The 23,255-nt window shown below is 42.2% G+C and overlaps 1 long non-coding RNA gene across 21 annotated transcripts in view; it reads right to left on the minus strand.

Moving 5' to 3' along the window:
• The window catches only part of LOC140198802 (uncharacterized), a 325,008-nt gene that overhangs the window by 259,332 nt on the left and 42,421 nt on the right, over nucleotides 1-23,255 (minus strand). For 16 of the 21 annotated variants that reach the window (XR_011886241.1, XR_011886245.1, XR_011886260.1 and 13 more), the window contains one exon: nucleotides 22,510-22,562. This is a non-coding gene — a long non-coding RNA (uncharacterized lncRNA). Of the gene's footprint in view, nucleotides 1-10,540; nucleotides 10,559-14,346; nucleotides 14,504-14,696; nucleotides 14,848-22,509; nucleotides 22,563-23,255 lie in introns of those variants that run through there. The other 5 variants (XR_011886248.1, XR_011886246.1, XR_011886249.1 and 2 more) reach the window with 3 other exon arrangements.

Genomic DNA, 23,255 nt, shown 5'->3' on the forward strand with positions numbered 1-23,255 from the left:
GCATTATACTCAATGTTTCAGGAACAGCTTCTCTCCACTGCCATCAGATTTCTAAATGGTCAATAAACCCACGTACACTACATCACTATTTTTTTCTCTCTTCCTACTTAATTGATTTTTTAATATGTTTCTCATTGCAATTTATTATTTATTATTATTGTTTTTATTATTATGTATTGCAATGTACTGCTGCTGTAAAACTACAAATTTCATGACAAATGCCAGTGATTTTAAACCTGATTCTGATTCTGACACTGAACAAGGTAAAACAATGCAACACACACAAAATGCTGGAGGAGCTCAGCAGGTCAGGCAGCCCATGGAGACCTTTCAGGCCAAGGCCTTTCTTCAGGACTGGAAAGGAAGGGAGGAAACACCAGAATAAAAAGGTTGGTGGGGAGGGAAGGGAGGATAGCTAGAAGGTGATAACTGAATCTAGGTGGGTAGCAAAGGTAAAGGGCTGGAGAGGAAGGAATCTGATTGGCGAGGAGAGTACACCTTAGGAGCAGGGGATCCAGGGGGAGCTGATAGGCAGGTAGGAAGAGGTAAGGGACCAGAGTGGGGAATAGAAGAAAGGGGGGAGTAAAACAGTAACAGAATACAGTGAAAATGCAGTGCAGAGAGATTGTGAGGTCCAGCGCACCAATCGTGAGCATAACTGGCGCACCAATCATGAGTTGGAGAGCTGGGAAGGTTCAGGCATAAAAGGGAAACACTGACCAGCAGAGTGGTCATTGGTGGAGTGGTCTGAGGCAGAGTCAGGCTTTGGCAAGGTAGGTGGGTAGATGGACTTCATGTTTTGTTCCCTTCAATTTTTTTTTTCTGGTGGAATAGAGAGCACGTCTGTAATGTCTATAGGGTTAGTACCTTGCTTTGAGTGTCAGATATGGGAATCCTGGGAATCTTCCAGTCTCCCAGATGGCCATATCTGCACCAAGTGCACCAAGATGCAACTTCTGAGAGACCGTGTTGGGGATCTGGAGCTGCGGCTTGATGACCTACAGCTTATTAGGGAAAGTGAGCAAGAGATAGATAGGAGCTACAAGGAGTTAGTCAACCCAAGGCAGCAGGAGTTAGACAAGTGGGTGACTGTCAGGGAAGGGATGGGAAGATCTCAGATAGTAGAGAGCACCCCTCTGGCCATCCCCCTCAGTAATCGTTATCTCGTTTTGGATGCTGCTGAGGGGGAATGACCTGACAGAGGATGACCATGGCGATCGGGTCTCTGGCACTGAGCCTGGTTCTGTAGTGCAGAAGGGAAAGAGGAATATGGGGAATGCGGTAGTCATAGGGGATTCCATAGTCAAAGAAACAGACAGGAGGCTCTGTCAGCCTGATAGAGATACCTGCATGGTGTGTTGCCTCCCAGGTGCCAGGGTACGGGATGTTTCCGATCGGGTGCAGAGTATTCTGAAGGCAGAGGGTGAACAGCCAGAAGTCTAGGTACCAATGACATAGGTAGAAAAAGGGAGGAGGTCCTGAAGAGAGAATTCAGGGAGTTGGGTAGGGAGCTGAAAAGCAGGTCCTCAAGGGTAGTAATCTCAGGATTGCTGCCTGTGCCACATGCTAACGAGCGCAAGAAGAGCATGATCAGGCACATTAATGTGTGGCTGAGAGACCGGTGTAGGGGGCAGGGCTACGGGTTCCTTGATCACTGGGGCCTCTTCTGGGGGAGGTACAACCTGTACAAAAAGGACAGGTTACACCTGAACCCAAAGGGGTCCAATATCCTAGCAGGCAGGTTTAACAGAGCTGTTAGGGAGGGTTTAAACTAATTTGGATGGGGGGGGGAAACAGAAATAAATCTAAGATAGCATGCAACAGAGATGATAGAAAGGACAGGCAGGAGATGAGGCATAATCACAGTCCCAGTTACAGACGAGTTACAGGGCAATAGAGGCGAGGTGCAGTTAAAACAGAAAGCAACAAATACTGGACTGAGAGTGTTGTATTTGAATGCACGCAGCATGAGAAATAAAATGGATGATCTTGAAATTCAGCTACAGATTGGCAAGTATGGCATTGTGGCCATCTCTGAAACTTGGCTAAAGGATGGCTGCCATTGGGAGTTGAGTGTCCAAGGATATACGGTGTATCGGAAAGATAGATTAGTAGGCAGAGGGGGTGGTGTGGCCCTGTGTATAAAAAATAATATTAATTCATTAGAAAGGGATGACATAGAAGGTGTAGAGTCTCTATGGGTTGAGTTAAGAAATGGCAAGGGTAAGAGGACCCTAATGGCAGTTGTATACAGGCCTCCAAACAGCAGCCGGGATGTGGATTACAAATTACAGCAGGAGACAGAAAAGGCGTGTCAGAAGGGCAATGCCATGATAATCGTTGGGGATTTTAACATGAAAGTGGATTGGGAAAACTAGGCCAGTACTAGACCTCAAGAGAGAGAATTTGTAGAATGTCTAAGGGATGGCTTTTTAGAACAGCTTGTTGTTGAGCCCAATAGGGGATTGGCTGTTCTGGATTGGGTGTTGTGCAATGATCTGGAGGTGATAAGAGAGCTTAAGGTTAAGGAACCCTTAGGGAACAGTGATCACAATATAATCTAGTTCACTTTGAAATTTGGGAAGGAGAAACTAAATTCCAATGTATCAGTATTTCAGTGGAATAAAGGAAATTCCAGTGGCATGAGAGGAAAACTGGCCAGTATTGACTGGAAAGAGACACTAGCAGGAAGGACAGCAGAGCAGCAATGGCTGGAGTTTCTGCAAAAAATGAGGGAAGTGCAAGACAGATAATATTCCAAATAAGAAGAAATTTTTGAATGGAAGAAGGACACTACCATGGCTTACAAGTGAAGTCAGAGCAGAAGTAAAAGCAAAAGAGAGGGCATACAAGGAAGCCAAAGCCCGTGGGAAGATAGAGGATTGGGAAGCTTATAAAAACTTGCAGAAGGAAACTAAGAAGGTCATTAGGAAGGAAAAGATGAATTATGAAAGGAAGCTGGTGACTAATATCAAAGAAGATACTAAAAGCTTTTTTTAAAATAGAGTTGAGGGTAGATATCGGTCTTCACAGTGGAAGACATCTGCAGTATACCGGACATTCAAGAGTGTCAGGGAAGTGAAGTTTGTGCAGTGAAAATTACGACTGAGAAGGTGCTCAGGAAGCTTAATGGTCTGAGGGTCGATAAATCTCCTGGACCTGATGGAATGCACCCTTGGGTTCTGAAGGAAGTAGCTGGAGAGATGGCGAAGTCATTAATGATGATCTTTTAAGAATCAATAGATTCTGGCATTGTACTGGATGATTGGAAAATTGCATATGTTACTCCACTATTTAAGAAGAGTGGGAGGCAACAGAAAGGAAACTATAGAGCTGTAAGCCTGACATCAGGGGTTGGGAAGTTGTTGGAATCGATTGTTAGGGATGAGATTTAGAGTACCTGGAGACACATGACAAGATAGGCCAAAGCCAGCATGGTTTCCTGAAAGGAAATTCCTGCTTGACTAACCTACTGCAATTTTTTGAGGAAATTGCAAGCAGGGTAGACAAAGGAGATACAGTAGATGTCATGTACTTGGATTTTCAGAAGGCCTTTGACAAGGTGCCACATATGATGCTGCTTAGCAAGATAAGATCCCATGGAATTACAGAGAAGTTACTAGCATGGGTGGAGCATTGGCTGATCGGCAGAAAACAGAGAGTGGGAATAAAGAGATCCTATTCTGGCTGGCTGCCGGTTACCAATGGAGTTCCACATGGGTCAGTGTTGGGACTGCTGCTTTTTACGATGTACGTCAATGATTTGGACTGTGGGATTAATGGATTTGTGGCTAAATTTGCCAATGATACAAAGATAGGTGGAGGAGTGGATAGTGTTGAGGAAACAGAGAGCCTGCAGAGAGACTTAGATAGTTTAGGAGAATGGGCAAAGAAGTGGCAGATGAAATACAACGTTGGAAAGTGTATGGTCATGCACTTTAGTGGAAAAAATAAACAGGCAGATTATTATTTAGATGGGGAGAAAATTCAAAATACAAGAGATGCAAAGGGACTTGGGAGTCCTTGTGCAGGATATCCTAAAGGTTAAGTTCCAGGTTGAGTCAGTGGTGAAGAAGGCAAATGCAATGTTGGCATTCATTTCTAGAGGTATAGAATATAAGAGCAGGGATGTGATGTTGAGGCTGTATAAGGCACTGGTGAAACCAGACTTGGAGTCTTGTGTGCAGTTTTGGGCTCCTTATTTCAGAAAGGATATACTGACATTGGAGAGGGTTCAGAGAAGATTCACAAGAATGATTCCAGGAATGAAAGGGTTATCGTGTGAGGAACGTCTGGCAGCTCTTGGGCTGTATTCCCTGGAGTTCAGCAGAACGAAGGGGATCTCATAGAAACATTCCAAATGTTAAAAGGCTTGAACAGATTAGATATGGCAAAGTTATTTTCCATGGTAGGGGATTCTAGGACAAGAGGGCATGACTTCAGGATTGAAGGACGATCATTTAGAACAGAGATGCGGAGAAATTACTTTAGTCAGAGGGTGGTAAATCGGTGGAATTTGTTGCCACGAGCGGCTGTGGAGGCCAAGTCATTGGGTGTATTTAAGGCAGGGAGAGATAGGTTCTTCATTAGTCAATGCATCAAAGGGTATGGGAAGAAGGCAGGGGAGCGGGGATGACTGGAAGAATTGGATGAGCCCATGATTGAATGGTGGAGGAGCAGACTTGATAGGCCAAATGGCCTACTTCTGTTCCTATATCTTATGGTCTTATAATCTTACAGGTCAAGAATACATATTGATGCACTCGTTACATTGGGGTAGAAGCTAACCTTAAACCTGGTGGTACGCGCATTTATCAGACTTTCTTATCTTCTGCTCGTTGGGAGAGAGGAGAATAGAGAATGTCTGGGATGAGTGTGATCTTTGATTATGCTGTAACGGAGCGGTTGAATTTCAGCATGATGAAAGGACCTTCCCAGTCTGGTGGAGAATGGGGATAGTGCAGATGTGTACGAAGATCAGTAGGTTTGGAGCTTCAGATCAGGGCTAACAACCCTGCCCAATGAAACAAAATTGTTAGCAAAACAACAATGAAAAGTCCTTCTACATCTGAGTGCGACAATATTCCTGAGTCTCCACCCGGGACTTTCATGACTGACAGTAGTGAAAACTGACAGGAAGCTACTGACATGATGAAGAAAGCCCTAATGGAGGACTCCCATTGCCCCTCACACCTCATTTGAAATTACCCCCCTCACCTTAAATGCATGCACTCTGATATTAGAAAACTTGACCTGAGAAAGAGATACTCCCTGTATTCTCTATCGGAGCCTATCATAATCTCATAAACCTCTATCAGATCTCCCCTGTCTGCAGCTCTAGAGAAAACAACGCAGGTTTGTCCATAGCACAAACTCATTATAGCACATATCCTCTAATCCAGGCAGCAACCTGGTAAATCTCTTCTGCACCTTTTCCCAAAGCCTCGACACCCTTCCTATAATGGGGAGACCAAAACTGTATGCAAAGCTCCAGATGCCCCCCAACTAGAGTTTTATAAAGCTGCAACATAACTTTCTGGCTTTTGAACTCAATTACTCTAATAAAGGCAAACATACCACATGCCTTCTTAAACACCCTATCAATGAGTGTAGCCACTTTCAGCAAACTGTGATCTTGGACCCCAAGATTAGTGTAAAGAATAGGCACTTGGTTGTCATTGCTGGTCAAATAGCCTGTTTTCATGCTGTAATTTCCCTTAGACTCGAATCATGCTTCAAAACAAAACACATTTTACTGATTCAAATTACTTCCAGACTTGCCTGAGCTGTGAGGTGCAATAAAAATGCAAAGCTTTCTCTAAAGCAAGGTTCAATAATTTATTCAAAAGAAAAATAAGACGCCGCTCATCAGACCACTGAAAATTGACCTGACTTTCTCATGGGCATCAATTGCTTTCGTTGGGTAATGTTTGTGATGTGATCTGCTGGACACAATCAATATTGTTTCAGTGAACCTTTTCCATTGAATAAGTTTCCTGTTTTCTTTTCCAGTATTTGTTTAGAGATACTGCATGGTACCAGACCCTTCTGTTGCTGTCCAATTACACACATGCAACTAAATAACCTCCTAACCTGTATGTCTTTAGAACGTGGGAGGAAACAGGAGCACCCAAAGGAGCACATTGTCACGGGGAGAGCGTACAAGCTTTCCAGACAGCGTTGGGAATTGAATCTGGTCATTGGTGCTGTAATAGTGTTACACTAACCACTACCTTACCGTGCCACCTCTAATTTCTTGTTACCCACTCAGAGGCAAAAGGCACACAGAAAAGCAGTTCCCTCTCTCCTCCTGATCTGAACCAGTGAGGAAGAGACCGCTGGCCGCTCAAGGGAAGAGGAATGTGGCTCCCCTGCAGAGCAGAAACAGGGACAGGGGCCCTCCTGATTTGAAGCAGCCAGTAGGAAGTGGAGTTGAAGAGGAAGAAGAGGAGTGAAAATGATGAAACACGCAGCCTAGTCAGATGGTCAACACCAATCATTTGAAGGGCTCATAGGAAGGAGATGGTAAATAATAATAGACCAATCATTGGAGTGCAGGAGATGGAGCGGTGATTTGATACAGGAGAGGAGCAGAGTCAGGGTGAAGGCACATGGTCTTTTCCCAGGTCTGGGGCATCAAGACTCAGATTCAGATTCATTTATTTATCATATGTACATTGAAAGATACAGATTACAACCAACACAACCTAAGGATGTGCTAAGGGCAGCTCACATTCATCACCACATATTCTGTGTCAACGCAGCATGCCCACTGTGTTCAGCAGAACGACACGGAATATAAAAGAAGGTGACGGACCAACAACAGCAAAACAACCCCCTTTCCTCTCTTTTACACACACACACACACACACACACACACACACACACACACACGTATGATCCAAATGCAGGTGAATGGGACTAGCCAGGTAGCACCTTGGTGCATATGAACAAGTTAAACCAAAGTGATGTGTATTAATTATTTCAATAATATCTGAGTAATCTTGAATACATTGATTGATTATACTCTATTTATACTCTATTCTTGGTTGGTGCAACTGTAACGAAACCCAATTTCCCTCGGGATCAATAAAGTATGTCTATCTATCTCTCTATTAAACATTCTTGTTCATTTAAATAATTCATTGCAAGTTTTATACACACACACACACACACACACACACACACACACACACACATGAACTACATACGCATCATGCTACTTGGTTCAATCCTCGCTTTAAGTAAACGTGAAGTTAGACTCACATTTTGGGCTCCTGTGTCTTCCTTTTGTATTAGTTTAATGTTTTGAAATTAAAAAACATAACTGTGGTGATGAGGTATTTTTAAAACAAATCTGAAACAGTTACGGACCTGTTGAAGTGCAGCAAGACGACTGAGTTAAATGAAAAGCACAGTGCGGAACATCAAATTTAGAAAAAATACAGCGCAGCTCAGCACGTGCAGAGGTGATGGAGTTTTTTTAAGAAGACAGGACATGGAAGAATTCATGGGTTCATAAAGAGTGAGTACCCCTCCCAAATTTTAGATTTTATTACTGGGCAATTAATATTCGATATTTAAAATTTTGGTTATGAGATTTGGACGTATCTTTAAACCCTCATTGGGTAAATCTTGAATCTAATTCATTACAAGGGTTTTCCTTGGGTTCGGTTTTAGGAACTTCACTTCCTTTTACTTCTTTTAAATTATATAAACAAATGAATAACCCAATAGTTAAGCATACTTTACGTATATGGTTTCAATTCCGAAGATTTTTTGGGTTTAATCAATTTATTCTAGCAAGTCCCATTATATCAAATTTACTTTTCAACCTTCCATGATGGATCAAGCTTACTTTGATTGGAAAACCAAAGGTATATTTTTTCGCGATTTATTTTTGGATAATTGTTTTATGTCTTTTGATCAACTCTCTAATAAATATAATTTACCCAGATCTCACTTTTTTAGATATTTACAGATTAGAAACTTTTTAATTACTGTTTCCCCTAATTTTCCACACCCATATCCAATGGACATTTTGGAAAAAATCTTAGATTTAAATCTCTCTCAGAAAAGTGTAGTAGCAATTATATATAATATAATCATGAATTTATGTCCTGATGCTTCTAATAAAATTAAAGCTGACTGGAAAAGAGAACTTGAGATTAATATACCGACTGAAAAATGGGAAAAAATTCTTCAGTTGGTGAATTCATCCTCTGTATGTGCTAAGCATAGGTTGATACAGTTTAAAGTAGTGCACAGGGCTCGTATGTCCAAAGATAAACTATCTCGTTATTACTCTTATATTTATCCAATATGTGACAGATGTCATTCTGAGATTGCTTCTTTAACCCACATGTTTTGGTCATGTCCCTTGTTGGAAAAATATTGGAAAGATATTTTTGATATTATTTCAACGGTCCTAAACATAGACTTACAACCTCATCCAATTACTGCTATCTTTGGACTACCAACGATAGACTTAAATAATTTAACCTCTTCATCACGAAGGATGATTGCATTTCTTACTTTAATGGCTAGAAGGTCCATTTTGTTGAATTGGAAAGAGACTAACCCTCCTAAGGTATTTCATTGGTTTTCACAAACTATGTTGTGTTTGAATTTGGACAAAATTAGAAGTGCAGTTTATGACCCTTCCATTAAGTTTGAAAAAACTTGGAGGCCATTCATTCAGCATTTTCACTTGATGTAATTTGATCATTTCCAAACTTGTTTTATCTCTTTGTACTGTTGTTGGAGGGGAATGGAGTCGTCGACACTGAGGTTTTCTTCTTTTCCATTTTTAAGTTGTTAGTTTTGCCCAAGCCTTTTAGTTTAGTTGATTAATTCTGTTTTTCTTTGGGGATGGGGTTTGTTTTTTTTTGGTTTTGTTTTTTTTTCTTTTTCATGTTTTTTTTTCAGTTTTTTTTGATTTGTATTATCCGTTGTCAGTTCCACATGATTTGGAGCTTTGTTAACTTAACACTATTTGATTTTATAATCACTTTTCCTAAATGTAACAATATTTCTCCTACTATTTGTATTATTACTATGTTTTGTTTCTATACTTCGAAATTAATAAAAAGATTGAAAAAGAAAGAAAGAGTGAGTACCAAGTGATAATAATAATTTTTAAAAAAGAGCAGCAATGTCTTGCTACATCGGAAAGATTGACATGTTCAGTTACACAAAAGATAACTGGAATATGTATACTAAGCTTAAACAGTATTTTGAAGCCAATGAAACAGCCAATGAGAAGCAAGTACCAGTTTGCAGAGTGCATTGGATTTAAAGGCATACAGTTTGCTTTGAAATTTAACTGCTCCAATCAAACTATCAGAAATGAGCTTTGCTGATATTGCAAAAGTGATGCAGTAACATTTAGAACCAAAGTCATTGTTGATTGCAGAACACTTTTTGTTTCATAAATGGAATCAAAAGGAAGGGGAGTTAATTTCACCATACATGGCTGAATTGAAGAGATTGTCTGAGCATTGTCAGTTTGGTAATGGTCTTAATAATGCCCTGGGAGATTGTTTGTGAAATCTTATAAGAAAGCATTTAAAAATAGCTCTAACTGAAGCACAGCTCACATTTAAAAGAGCAGTTGGAATTGCTGTAACAATGGAAACTGCAGACAGAGACGCAGTTGAGTTGCAGTCAGGAATAAAAGTGAGCTTGCACAAAACTGCTGCACCTAAACAGAAAGCGGCCTGATTGAACAAGTTGTGTTACAGGTAGAGATCAATCCACCATTTGCACGCCACATCTCCTACAATAAAGTAAACTGATAGTGAATTAAGAAAGGTACGAGATAATGCCACAACTGTCTCTATACTATACACTATAAACCATTGCCCAACATAGGACAAATTGATGTGTGCCAACTCTGTGCTTCTGGATGGAAAGCGTATTGGAGCAAGGAAGGACTACGCTGCTCAGAGGGATCATGAAAGTGATGAAAGTAGTGGGCCAACTATAACAGTTTTTGTGGGCAACACATCTGAGAAAGCTTCTGATATGTTCATCAGGCAGTTACTTGCAAAAAGTAGCTATGTTTTAAGCTGGAAGGGAGTTCAAGGAGCTTCAGGAAAGTCGCAAGCATTCAGCTTTTATGAGTATAAAGAATGAATCTACTTTGTGCGCATTAAAGATTTTGCATGAATTTCAAGTGGGAGACAAGAAGCTGTTTATAAAAGTAGATGCAAAGACCAGAGCTCAGCTGGAAGAATGGTTGGCCAAAAAGAAAGGAGTCAATGGAGATACAAAACAGAGGGTTCATCAGCTGATGTTGTGGATGAGGAAACCAAGAGGAGAGATCAGATTGTAAAGAGAGCAATAAACGATTAATAAGAGAATGCTCCAGTGAACTAAATGCACCTTCCCAAGATCAAGATACACATCTTAGAAAAAAGAAAAAGGAGAAGAAGTGTCCACAGCTGTTATAACCTCTTCCTGCAGTCTCATAGTCAACTCTTACAGCCATCACAGAGGAGGACCCAGAACCTGAGTTTGCTTCACAGCCACATCTCACCTGCCAAGCAGAGCGATGCCCCTTGTCAGGAAAAACCTTATCCCCAAAGAGTGAGAAATCCTCCGCAGTGATTAAATCTTAAGGCCTGAAAGGGACAATTTAAAATTTACTGTGCTGTGGATGGCTGTACATAGTAGTTGTGTTATAATATATGTGTAGTGTTGAGATGAATTCTCCATTGACTTGGAGTTTATAGCTAAGCAGGGTGGAGTGTTGTGTGTTTAATATTTCAGTAATTGCCTATATCAGCATTCTATTACATGATACATGTGCACCTCACTTAAAGTAAACACAAAGTTAGATTTGCGTTCTGGATCCCGTGCATTCCTTTGATTTAGTTTAATGTTTTGAAGTTACAAAACATAACACAAAGGGCCTGTTCCTGTAATATATGGATCTATGATCTCATACTAATGTAATCCTGATGGATAATTTGCCATATCTGAAGAAAATGAGGGGTTGGTTCCAAACTCCAGACTAGAAAATGGATTAGTCAAAAAAAATATCAGATTTCAGAGGTATGTTTTTTTTACATAGAGAGTGGTGGATGTGTGGAACAAACTGCCAAGGATAGTGGTAAAGGCAGATACATTAAGGATATTTAAAAGACTCTTAAATAGGTACACGGATGATAGGAAAAATGGAGGACTATGTTGGAGGGAGGAGTTAGATTGATCTTGGAATAGGTTAACAGATCAGGACAACATCATGGCCAAAGGGATCTGTGCTGTGCTGTAATGTTTTACGTTCTTGGTTCCAAGTTAGAGTAGGAAATGTCAGAGGTAGGTTTTGTTACACGGAGAGAGATAGATGCCAAGAATACATTGCAGGGTGGTGGTGGAGGCTGATACATTAAGGACATTTAAGAGACACTTAGATAGGCAATTGGATGTACAAAAATTGGAGTGTTTAGGAGCTGTGAGGGAGGGAAGGGTTATACTAATCGTGGAGTAGGTTTATATAGGTTAGAACACAATCAGCGGCTGAAGGACCTCTACTGTCCTGTAGTGTCTTATGTTCTGTGTTCTTAGTGGGGTAGCTCACTAACCATAACCCACATCTCACTAACCATAACCCAGACATCTTTTGTATGTGGGAGGAAGCTGAAGCACCCGGAGGAACTACACATAGTTATGGAGAAAATGCACAAACAGTTATGGGATTCAGTGATCACTGGCACTATAAAGTGATTACACTAACCACCACGCAATTTTCCACCCCTATAGTTAGCATAGCATGTCAAAGGTCTTATGTCCAGATTGGAAATGTCACTTACATGAGCGCTTAGCTTTATGGTGAGAGGGGGAAACTTTAAAGAAGATTTACAAGACCATTTTTTACATACCAATAGACCACAGAACATAGAAGCAGCATTAGGCCATTCGGCCCATCAAGTCTGATCCACCATTCATCATGGCTGATTTATTTTCCTTCTCAACCCCATTCTCCTGCCTTCTCCCCGTAACCTTTGATTCCCCCTACTAATTGAGAACCTATCAACCTTTGCTTTAAATATATTAATTTAATTATTTACTTAGTGATACAATGCCAGGTAGGCTCTTCTGGCTCTTTGATCCACACCTGTCCCAGCAAACCCACAGCCCCGATTAATCCTAATCTAATCACGGGACAATTTACAATGACCAATTAACCTACCCGCTATGTCTTTGAACCGTGGGAGGAAACTGGGGGACTCAGAGAAATCCCATGCATTACATGAGGAAGATGTACAGAGATACAGAGACTTCTTACAGAATAGCATCGAAATTGAACTCCAAACTCCAGAACACGCCGAGCTGAAGTAGCGCCATGCTTACCACTACGTTACCATGGTGCCCAGTGACTTGGCCTCCACAGTTGCCTGTGGCAATGAATTCCACTGATTCACCACCCTCTGGCTAAAGAAATTCCTCCTCGTCTCTGTTTTCATCAGGACTGAGAGGTGCCAGCAACATGCTTCCAGGAGAAGTGGTGGAAAGAGATATAACAGCAACATTTAGGAGGCGTTTAGTCAAGTCCATGAACAATGGAATTAAAATGTGTGCCCACTGGGAGAGGCGACACTTCACCTGTGAATCGGCTGGGGTGATATACTTCGTCTGGTGTTGCCGATGTGGCCTTCCATATATTGGCGAGACCTGACGCAGACTGGGAGATTGTTTCACTGAATACCTACGCTCTGTCCGCCAGAGAAAGCAGGATCTCCCAGTGGCCACACATTTTAATTCTACGTCCCATTCCCATTCTGATATGTCTATCCACGGCCTCCTCTACTGTAAAGATGAAGCCACACTCAGGTTGGAGGAACAACACCTTATATTCCGTCTGGGTAGCCTCCAACCTGATGGCATGAACATTGACTTCTCAAACTTCCGCTAATGCCCCACCACCCCCTTGTACCCCATCCGTTATTTATTTATATACACACATTCTTTTTCTCTCTCTCCTTTTTCTCCCTCTGTCCCTCTCACTATACCCCTTGCCCATCCTCTGGGTCCCCCCCTCCCCCTTTTCTTTCTCCCTGTCCCATGATCCTCTCATATCCCCTTTGCCAATTACCTGTCCAGCTCTTGGCTCCATCCCTCCCCCTCCTGTCTTCTCCTATCATTTTGGATCTCCCCCTTCCCCTCCCACTTTCAAATCTCTTACTAGCTCTTCCTTCAGTTAGTCCTGACGAAGGGTCTCAGTCCGAAACGTCGACTGTACCTCTTCCTAGAGATGCTGCCTGGCCTGCTGCGTTCACCAGCAACTTTGATGTGTGTGGCATACTATAGTGAACTGTTTTATATTTTATCCTCTAAGTACTCCAAGATCTGTGTAATCCATGCCTCATACCCTCCATTGTTAGCCCTCCATTTTTCTTTCATCCATGTGCCTATCTACCTCTAAAAGGACCTTAACTGTCTTGTAGGGTTTAGAGGCTTGGGTGTCTCAAGGACCTGGAGGACTATGCCGGCTAGAGTCAGAGGTTTACGCTTTGGCTCTTGATAGGGTCACCCATACCAAACAGGTCAAAGGGTAGAGGCCAGACTGAGTGGTCCACCAGTCCTCCGGCTTCAGGGGTTCCGCTCAGGGCTGACAACCCAGAATTGTCAAAGAAATTGTTACAGAAACAGCAATGAAGGATCCTTCCATACCTATGTGCCACAGTATGGACAGACAGAGAAGGAAGACCTCCACTGTTGCAGTAGACACCAGCAGTATGTGCTTGTCTAAGGGTTTCTTAAATGTCTCTAATGTAATTGCCGCTACCACCAGTCCTGGTAGGGTCCTCCACACACCCACCACTCTCTGTGTAAAAAAAACCAGCACATTCTCCCTTATACTTTCCACCCTAAAAGAATGTCCTCTACTGAATGCAGATGAACTTAACAATTCCCAATCACTCCTTTATACAAAACTGCAAAACGTCGAACTCCTTCGCACCTCCTCCCACTTGGCAACACTTGCATGCTGTCCCCAGCACATTCTTAGACTGTGCTGATTGTTTAAGCAAACGGTGCACTTCACTGAATGTTTCAATGCACAGCACATACTTTGATAATAAATGTAGTTTGTACTTTGTACATTGTATGTGATAAGTAAATGAGACTGAATCTAAACGCTGTACCAATGGAGAAGGTTGCTACACTGAAAGATTATTGTCTTGGATGAGATATTAAATAAAAGCCTGATCTACCATGGATTGGAATGTTCTTTTGGTGCTACTTTGAAGAGCAGAAGATTTCCCCCTGGTGTCCTGAGCCAATATTTACTCTGCAATCAGATCCCAAAGCTGAACTACTGATGATTACATTGCTACTTACGAAGTCTAAGTGCTGGCTGTGTTTCTTGCATTGCCAGAATGATTGCACATCAGTACTTCACTGGCTATGAAGCAGTTTTGGAGACACAAGAGGCAGCAGATGCTGGAATCTGGAGCAACACACATATCGCTGGAAGAACTCAGCAGGTCAGCGGCATCTGTGGAAGGAAACGGGCAGTAGAGGGGTGATGGCCGTTTTGAAGAGTTGAGGGGGAAGGGGTGGAGAAAGAGCTGGCCGATGAAGGAGGGGAGAGTAGGAATAGCAACTGATGCCGAGGTATGATGGGTAGAGGTGATAAATGGCTGCATCCTCAGATATACAGTGGAGAGCATTCTGACTAGTTGCATTACCAACTTGTATGGAGGAGACACTGCACAGGATCAGTAAACTCAGCCAGCTCCATTATGGGCACTAGCTCCACATCATCAAGGAATTCTTCAAAAGGCAGTGCCTCAAAAAGGTGGCATTCATCATTAAGGACCCTCTTCTCATTACGACCATCTGTGAGGAGCATGAAGATTCATCATAAATTTAGATGCAGCTTCTTCCCCTCCGCCATCACATTTCTGAATGGTCGATCAACCCATGAACACTATCCTTTTTATGTGCTATTTATTTATTTTTTGCATCTTATAGTAATTGTTGTATCTGTGCGCATTACTGCTACCACAAAACAACAAATTTCGTGACATAGTTCACTGATAATAAATATTATTCTGATTCCCGCTGCTTTGCCAAAGGAAAGCTCCTCTGATGAAACAAAGTGCCAAATCTCTGCATATATGCCTGCCTGCTATGCAGGAACAAATTATACAGATATTTCCAGGACTTGGGGACCTGATTTTAGGGAAAGATTGAATAGGTTAGGAATTGATTCACTTGGGCACAGGAGAATGAGGAGAACACACAATGGAGGAACTCAGCAGGTCAAGCAGCATTTATGGAGAGGAATAAACAGTCAACTTTTCGGGCTGAATCCTTCATCAAGACTGGAAAGGAAGGGGGAAAAGGCCATAGTAAGAAGATCATAAACCTATGGTTCAGTCCATCATGGGTAAAGTTCTCCCCACCATTAAGAAAATCTACGCAAAAGGCTGTTGGGAAAGCAGCATCCATCATCTGGGATGCCCACCACCCAGATCATGCTCTCTTCTCGCTGCTGCCATCAGGAAGAAAGTACAGGAGACTCAGCTCTCACAGCACCAGGTTCAGGAACTGTTATTACTCCTCAACCATCAGGCCCTTGAACCAAACGGGATACCTTCCCTCCTACTTCACTTGCATTATCATTGAACTGTTCCCACAACCAATGAACTCACTTTCAATACTCTTCATTTCATGTTCTCAATATTTATTTATTTATTATTATTATTGTTATTTCTCTGTTTTGGTATTTGCACATTTTGTTGTCTTTTGTACACTAGTTAATCACCTAAGTTGGGGCAGTCTCTCGTTGATTCTATTATGGTTATTATTCTATGGATTTATTGAGTATACCTCCAGACAATGTATCTCAGGGTTGTATATGGTGACATATAGGTACTTTGATATTAAATTTACTTTGACCTTTGAACTTTGCTTCTGATTCTGAGGTGATGGAATCTGATAGGGAAGGAAAGTGCAGCACAATAAGGAAGTGCTGGGGTGGGGGCGAATGGGAACATTGGGCAAGGTGGGGTGGGGGTGGTAAACAAGTGGACACAGTGGAAGATTCCTCCCAACCTCTGCTGTTATTTCCACTTTCCCCTCTGACACTATTTTTATTTAGAGATATAGCACGGTAACAGGCCCTTCCAGACCAAAGGGCCAGGGCAGGCCAGTTACCCCAGTGTGACCAATTGGCCTACTAACCCATTCACCTTTGGGATCTGGGACAATACCCAGAGGAAACCCATGTGGGAACATACAAACTCCTTACAGACAGTGACTGCAATTGAGTCCGGGTCACTGATGCTGTAACAGCATTACGGTAGCATACCACAGCCCGGGCTGTCCTGAGAGAAGGCTGAACACTGTTCCAGAGGGGCATGAGGTGGCCTCCATTGCTTGGGTGAACTGAGAGGGCATCGGGCTCAGATCCCTGTATTCAGAGGGGCAGAGACAGGCGTCTCACAGCGTCTAGTGTGCTAACGCAAACAATCTCAGAAAAGCCGGTGGTAGCCTGGGAAGAGTTCTCTTTACCATCTGCTTATTAATTTTCATCTCCCCACTTATCATCTGCCAGCTCTTGTTATTCAGAGATGTGGAAGCCATAGAAAAGGTGCAGAGGAGATTTACAAGGATGTTGCCTGGTTTGAGAAGCATGCCTTATGAGAGTAGGTTGAGTGAACTCGGCCTTTTCTCCTTGGAGCGACAGAGGATGAGAGGTGACCTGATAGAAGTGTACAAGATGATGAGAGGCATTGATTGTGTGGATCGTCAGAGGTTTTTCCCAGCTAGCTGAAATGGCTAACACGAGAGGGCACAGTTTTAAGGTGCTTGGAAGTAGATACAGAGGAGATGTCAGGGGTAAGTGTCTTTTTTTTTAACCAAGTTTCATGAATATTTACAGAGGACTCAAAAGGTTGTTAATGTGGTCTTGAACACCATACATATCCAAGTGATACTCAATTTCTAGGCTAGACACTATAGGACCAAAGGGCACAGCTTCAGAATAAAGGGACAGAGAATGATAATCTGTAGAATTCGTTGCCTCTGAGGGCTATGGAGGATGTCATTGGATGTACTTAAGGCGCAGCTTGATAGGTTCCATATTAGTTACATTAAGCATTATGGGAAGAAGGCAGGAGAATGGGGTTCAAAACATCAGCCGTTATTGATTGGTAAAGCAGACTCAATGGGCTAAATAGCCAAAGTCTACTCCTATAACTTTTGATCTTATGATCTTAAAGTGCTTAATATTTGCCAGGATTGTGCAGCCCATGTTTCAGCTGTCCCCACTTGTTCAAGCCTATTCTGGAGCAGAATACAACCTTTTGAAGCAAGACTAGGCACCAATTGATCCACACCTGATTCAGGATGTTGTGCAAGGTACTTTCTCATCAGAAAGGGAAGATAGATTATGAAATAAACTCACACAAAATATAAAAATGGATAGTAAATGGATATATAATGCGGGAAAAGGTGGCTAAAGTGAATGTAGGTCCCTTGGAGGAAGAGAAGGAGGATTGGATACTGGTTAATGAAGAAATGGTCAAGGCTTTGAATTACTATTTTATGTCAGTCTTCACAATGGAGAACACATCCAGCATGCCAAAGAGAGATGTTATGGATGCGATGGGAAGTGAGGACCTTGATACAATAGCTTATCACTAAAGAAGTAGTGCTGAGCAAACTTGTGGACCTGAAGATCAACAAGTCCCCTGGTCCTGATGGAATGCATCCCAGGGTACTGAAAGAAATGGCAGACGTTATAGTAGAGGCTTTGGTGATAATTTACCAAAATTCTCTGGACTCTGGGCAGGTCCCGGTGGATTGGAAGATAGCAAGTGTCACACCACTGTTCAAAAAAGGATGTAGGCAAAAGGCAGGTAACTAGGGGCTAGTTAATTTAACATCTGTAGTTGGGAAAATGCTTGAAGCTATCATTAAAGAAAAAATAGCCAGACATCTGGAAAGAAATAGATCCATCAGGCAGACGCAGCATGGATTCAGCAAAGGCAGGTCCTGCTTGAAAAATTTACTAGAGTACTTTGGGATATAATAAGCACAGTGGATAGAGGGGAACACATGGGCGTTACTTTCTTGGATTTCCAGAAGGCATTCGATAAGGTGCCGCATAAATGACTTATCCATAAGATAAGGATGCATAGAGTTTGGGGGTGATGTTTTAGCATGGATAGAGGATTGGTTAACTAATAGAAAGCAGAGAGTTGAGATACACGAGTATTACTCTGGTTGGCAGTCAGTGGTGAGCAGTGTGCCACAGGGGTCAGTGCTGGGCCCACAACTTTTCACGATATACATTAATGATCTGGAAGAGGGGACCAAGTGTAGTGTATATAAGTTTGATGATGATACTAAATTGAGTGGAAAAGCAAATTGTGCAGAAGATATGGGGAGTCTACAGAGAAATATAGATAGATTAACTGAGTGGAGGACAAGGGTCTGGCAGATGGAATACAATATTGGTAAATGTGAGGTCATCCACTTTGGAAGGAAAAATAGAAGAGCAGGTTATTATTTAAATGGTAAAAAACTGCAGCATGCTACTGTGCAGAAAGACTTGGGAGTGTTTGTGCTAAAGGGTGGTTCGCAGGTGTAGCAGACTGTCAAGAAGGCAAATGGATGTTGGCCTTCATTGCTAGAGGGATTGCATCTAAGAGCAGGGAGTTTATGCTGCAACTGTACAGGGTACTGGTGAGGCCACACCTGGAGTACTGTGTGCAGTTCTGGTCTCCTACTTGAAGAAGGATTTACTGGCTTTGGAGGCGGTGCAGAGGAGGTTCACCAGGTTGATTCCAGAGATGAGGGGGTTAGACTATGAGGAGAGATTGAGTTGCCTGGGACTGCGCTCGCCGGAATTCAGAACAATGAGAGGAGATCTTATACAGCATGTAAAATTATGAAAGGGATAGGTAAGATAGAGGCAGGAAAGTCGTTTCCACTGGTAGGTGAGACTAGAACTAGGGGACATAACCTCAAGATTTGGAGGGAGTTGATTTTGGACAGAGATGAGGATGAACTGCTTTTCCCAGAGGGTGGTGAATCTGTGGAATTTTCTTCCCAATGAAGCAGTGGAGGCTACTTCAGTAAATATAGTTAAGACAAGGTTGGATATATTTTTGCATAGTAGGGGAATTAAGGGTTATAGGGAAAAGGCAGGTGGGTGGAAATGAGTCAATGGCCAGATCAGCCATGATTTTATTGAATGGTGGAGCAGGCTCGACAGGCCAGATGGCCGACTCCTGCTCCTATTTCTTATGTTCTTATGTTGAAACGTATGTGTTTACTCTCTGAGGAGGCTGAAGAGAACTGTACTGTGCACATCCATACTCACATCATTCTACAGATTAAGCAGAGAGCATCATGACAAGCTGCAACACTGCATGGTACAGAAATTTCACAGCGGCAGACAGGAAGGCTCTGTAACAGGTAATCAAGACTACCCAAAACATTATTGGCACCAGTCTGTCCATCATCAAGGATATATAGTACTGTGCAAAAGTCTTAGGCACATATAGGGTGCCAAAGAATTTTGCATAGTACCGTAGTAATTTTATGTTTTGCACTGTACTGCTGCCACAAAAAGAAAACAAATTTCATGTCATATGTGAGTGATGATAAACCTGATTCTGATATGGGGGCAAGGAGAGAGGAGTCATGGTTGGGAAAAGAGGAAGGGAGAGAGGAGGCACCAGAGATACATTCTGTAATGATCAATAAACCAACTGGTTGGAATGAAATGGCCTTGTCTGGTGCCTCATGGTTGGGTATGTCTGCACCCTTACCACCCCCCACCCCTGGCATTCCTTCTCTGCTACGTATCCCCTGCCTCTCCTGTGACGACCCACCCTCACCACTCCCAACATTCTTTGCACCCGCTAGATTTACAAACTCACTTTTGTTCCATGTAGACAAATACAGCTATATACATGTGCCTAAGACTTTTGCACGGTACAGCATTCAAAGATCAAAGATTCTAAGTCCATTTATTATCAAAGAATGCATAAATTATACAACCTAGAGATTTGTTTCTCACGGGCAGCCACAAAGCAGGAAACCCAAAAGAGCCCAATTAAAGAAAAAAAATAAAAACCTACACCTGATACACAAGAGGGGATAAAAACACAAATCATGGAAACAATTGAAGAGAACAATGACATTCTGTACCAAAATTGAGTCCTTAGATCTGAACCCTGGACCAGCCCACTTATCAGTTTGTCATATGAGCGGTACAGAGCACAACAGATAGGGCAATCTTCATAGCCTCAGCATCATAGAGAGAGAGGAGTGGCCATCGCGGAGAATGAGTGAATCCGGCTCTCGTCCCAGATCCTGACACCCTGTCTTGCCAGTCTGTCTGGGATGGCGTAAGTTGACCAAACAATGAAACAGCGAAAGGCTCTGGTGCTCTGGAGAGGGAAAGAACATCTCGGAGTGTGAGCAAAATAAGCTCCAGCCTCCGATCTGGGATGTCATATCGTACATATACATTTTGTATATACAGAAAGGTGTCAGAACTGGGCCAGTAATCTCACTCACCCTGCTCATGAAAGACTTGTCACACTCCCATCAGGGAAGAAGCTATGTAGCATACACTTCAGGACCACCAGACTCAAAAACAGTTGCTTTGTCCAAGCAGTAAGGCTGATCAACATCTCCACCCACTAACCCTCCCCTTCGCAGCCAATGATCACTACTTTATCATTTCCTGTCAGTCATCTTACGTACAGACACTCCTGTGCCAAGCGTCACTTATGGACACACATTCATTTGATGTTGATAAGCTCTCTTCTGTATTTATATTTATTGTGTGTGGGGTGGAGATACATTTCTACAGAGGGAGGTGTAAGGTATCCCTTCCTTCCTCTAGCCTTCAGGATACCCTCGAGCAAAGTGTAGTACCTGCTTAGCCCCACGATCAGGGTCACATGAAGCCACGGAAACAGGTGGTGGATGGTCATATGAGCAGCCGGTGCATATCACAAGTCCTGGTTATGCGATCACTGACACCAGGCAGACAATCTCTGAAGAGTATTGATTGTGGCCGGGGTCACCGGTCTTGTAAAGACACTGCCCAGCAGAAGGCAATGGCAAACCACTTTTATAGAAAAATTTGCCAAGAACAATCATGGTCATGGGGCTGTGATTGCCCATGTCATATGACACAGCACATAATGATGATGATAATTCTTATGGTGTTCTTTATCTTATTGTGTTTTCTTTGTGCTGCATTAGATATGAGTAACAATTATTTCATTCTCCTTTACACTTGTGTGCTGGAAATGACATTAAACAATCTTGAATCTTATACCTTGAATATTGAAACGTGTTTGTATTAACAACACACACAGTTCAATATTCAAGGGGGCTTTGGGTTTCTAACATTCTGTCATTCATTTTTTGGGGTTTTTCTACTGTTTCATGGATGTCCATGAAGAATAAGAATTTCAGGCTGTGTACTGTATGCATTCTCTGACATTCAATTGCACCATTGAACATAAATATGTAGCCTACAAGTTCATCATCCAAATGCCAGAGGTGGTCAGACCATGTCGGGGGGAACAGTTGGTCTGAGGAGGATCTTTCAGAATGGAGAACGGCCAAGTAACCAGATTTCAGGAGGGCTTCTAGTTGGGGTTGTAGAGCTGGTCCCAACTCCTTGGCAAAACTAACTTTAATTCCGATTCCTTCTTGGAAACCTTGACGGAAGATCATCTATTCTGAGGATCCGGGATATGAAATGTGCAGAGTGATAGAGATGGATATGAAGAAGATTGCATAAAACAAAGAAAAAACTACAGTGATCTGAAAGAAGAAGGGAATGGAAATAAACTATCTGGGAAACTATTTAAGGGCCAAGACCCCCTTCTCCACTGTAACATTCAATGGATCATCCTGAAGGTCCATACTGTCAATAGTGATACATCAAGAACATTTACATAAGATGTCAAGGTCAAAATAAAATTAGTATCAAAGTATGTATATGTAACCACATCCTACTTGGACATCCATTTTCTTCCAGGCATTTAAAGGAAAATAAAGACATGCAATACAATTCATGAAAAACTGTACACAAAGACTGACAAACAACCGAGGTGCAAAAGAAGACAACCTGTGTAAATGAAAAGAAAATCATAACACTGACAGTCCCTGAAAGTGAGTCTGTAGATCATAGATTCAGTTCACTTTTGAGGTGAGTGAAGTTATTCACTCCGGTTCAGGAGCCTGATGGTTGTAGGTTCAAGAACTGTTCCTGAACCTGAAGGTGTGGATCTAAGGCTTCTGTGCCACCTGCCTAATGGGAGTAGTGAGAAGAAAGCACCGTACAAGTTGACAATATTAAGAGGGTCTATACTCATAGGGAATCATCTCTAATTGTTTCCAACATGGTCCATTGGAATGCAAGAAATGCAGATCCCTGAAGTGAGACTCTCTTGGAGATGCCACATGGCGAATGATATTTTACAATGTTAGCAATTATGAGGCAGACATACTTACTTTGTCTTCCACTTCATCAGTATTGAGCCGCATCAATGTGGATTGCTCTCCTCCTGCAACAGAAAAGACAGACGTGAGCAGGGATGACAGACTGGCTCGGAGGGTAACTTTCTCTCTTCGCACCTTAGTGCTGCAATGTCATAGGCTCAACTCCCACTCCAGAGGTTCTGGAACAGGAGTATAAACTTCAAATTTCAAGGAAAATTCATTATCAAAGTACATAGATGTTACCATGTACAACCCTGAGATTCATTTTCTTGCAGGCATTGCAGTAAATACAGACAATGGAATCAATGAAAAAAGTGCACAACAAAACTGATAAACAAGCAATGTGCAAAAGTCAACAAGCTGTACAATTACAAAAAGAATAAAAGAAAAAAACCATAACAATAAAGAAATGAGAAATAAATATTGAAAACATAAAATGAAGAGTCCTGGAAAGTAAGCCCAAAGAATGTGGGAACAGCTCAGAGTAGTTTAGACCATAAGACCATAAGATATAGGAGCAGAATTATGCCAGTTGGCCCATTGAGTCTCATGGCTGATCCAGTTTCCCTCTCAGCCCCAATCTCCTGCCTTCTCCCCGTAGCCCTTCATGCCCTGACCAATCAAGAATCTATCAACCTCTCCCTTAAGTATACATAAAGACTCGACCTCCACAGCTGCCTGTAGCAAAGAATTCCACAGATTCACCACTTTCTAGCTGAAGAAATACCTCCTCATCTCTGTTCTAAAAGGACACCCCT

Source organism: Mobula birostris, chromosome 6, assembly GCF_030028105.1.
Source record: "Mobula birostris isolate sMobBir1 chromosome 6, sMobBir1.hap1, whole genome shotgun sequence".
Lineage (NCBI taxonomy): Eukaryota > Metazoa > Chordata > Chondrichthyes > Myliobatiformes > Myliobatidae > Mobula > Mobula birostris.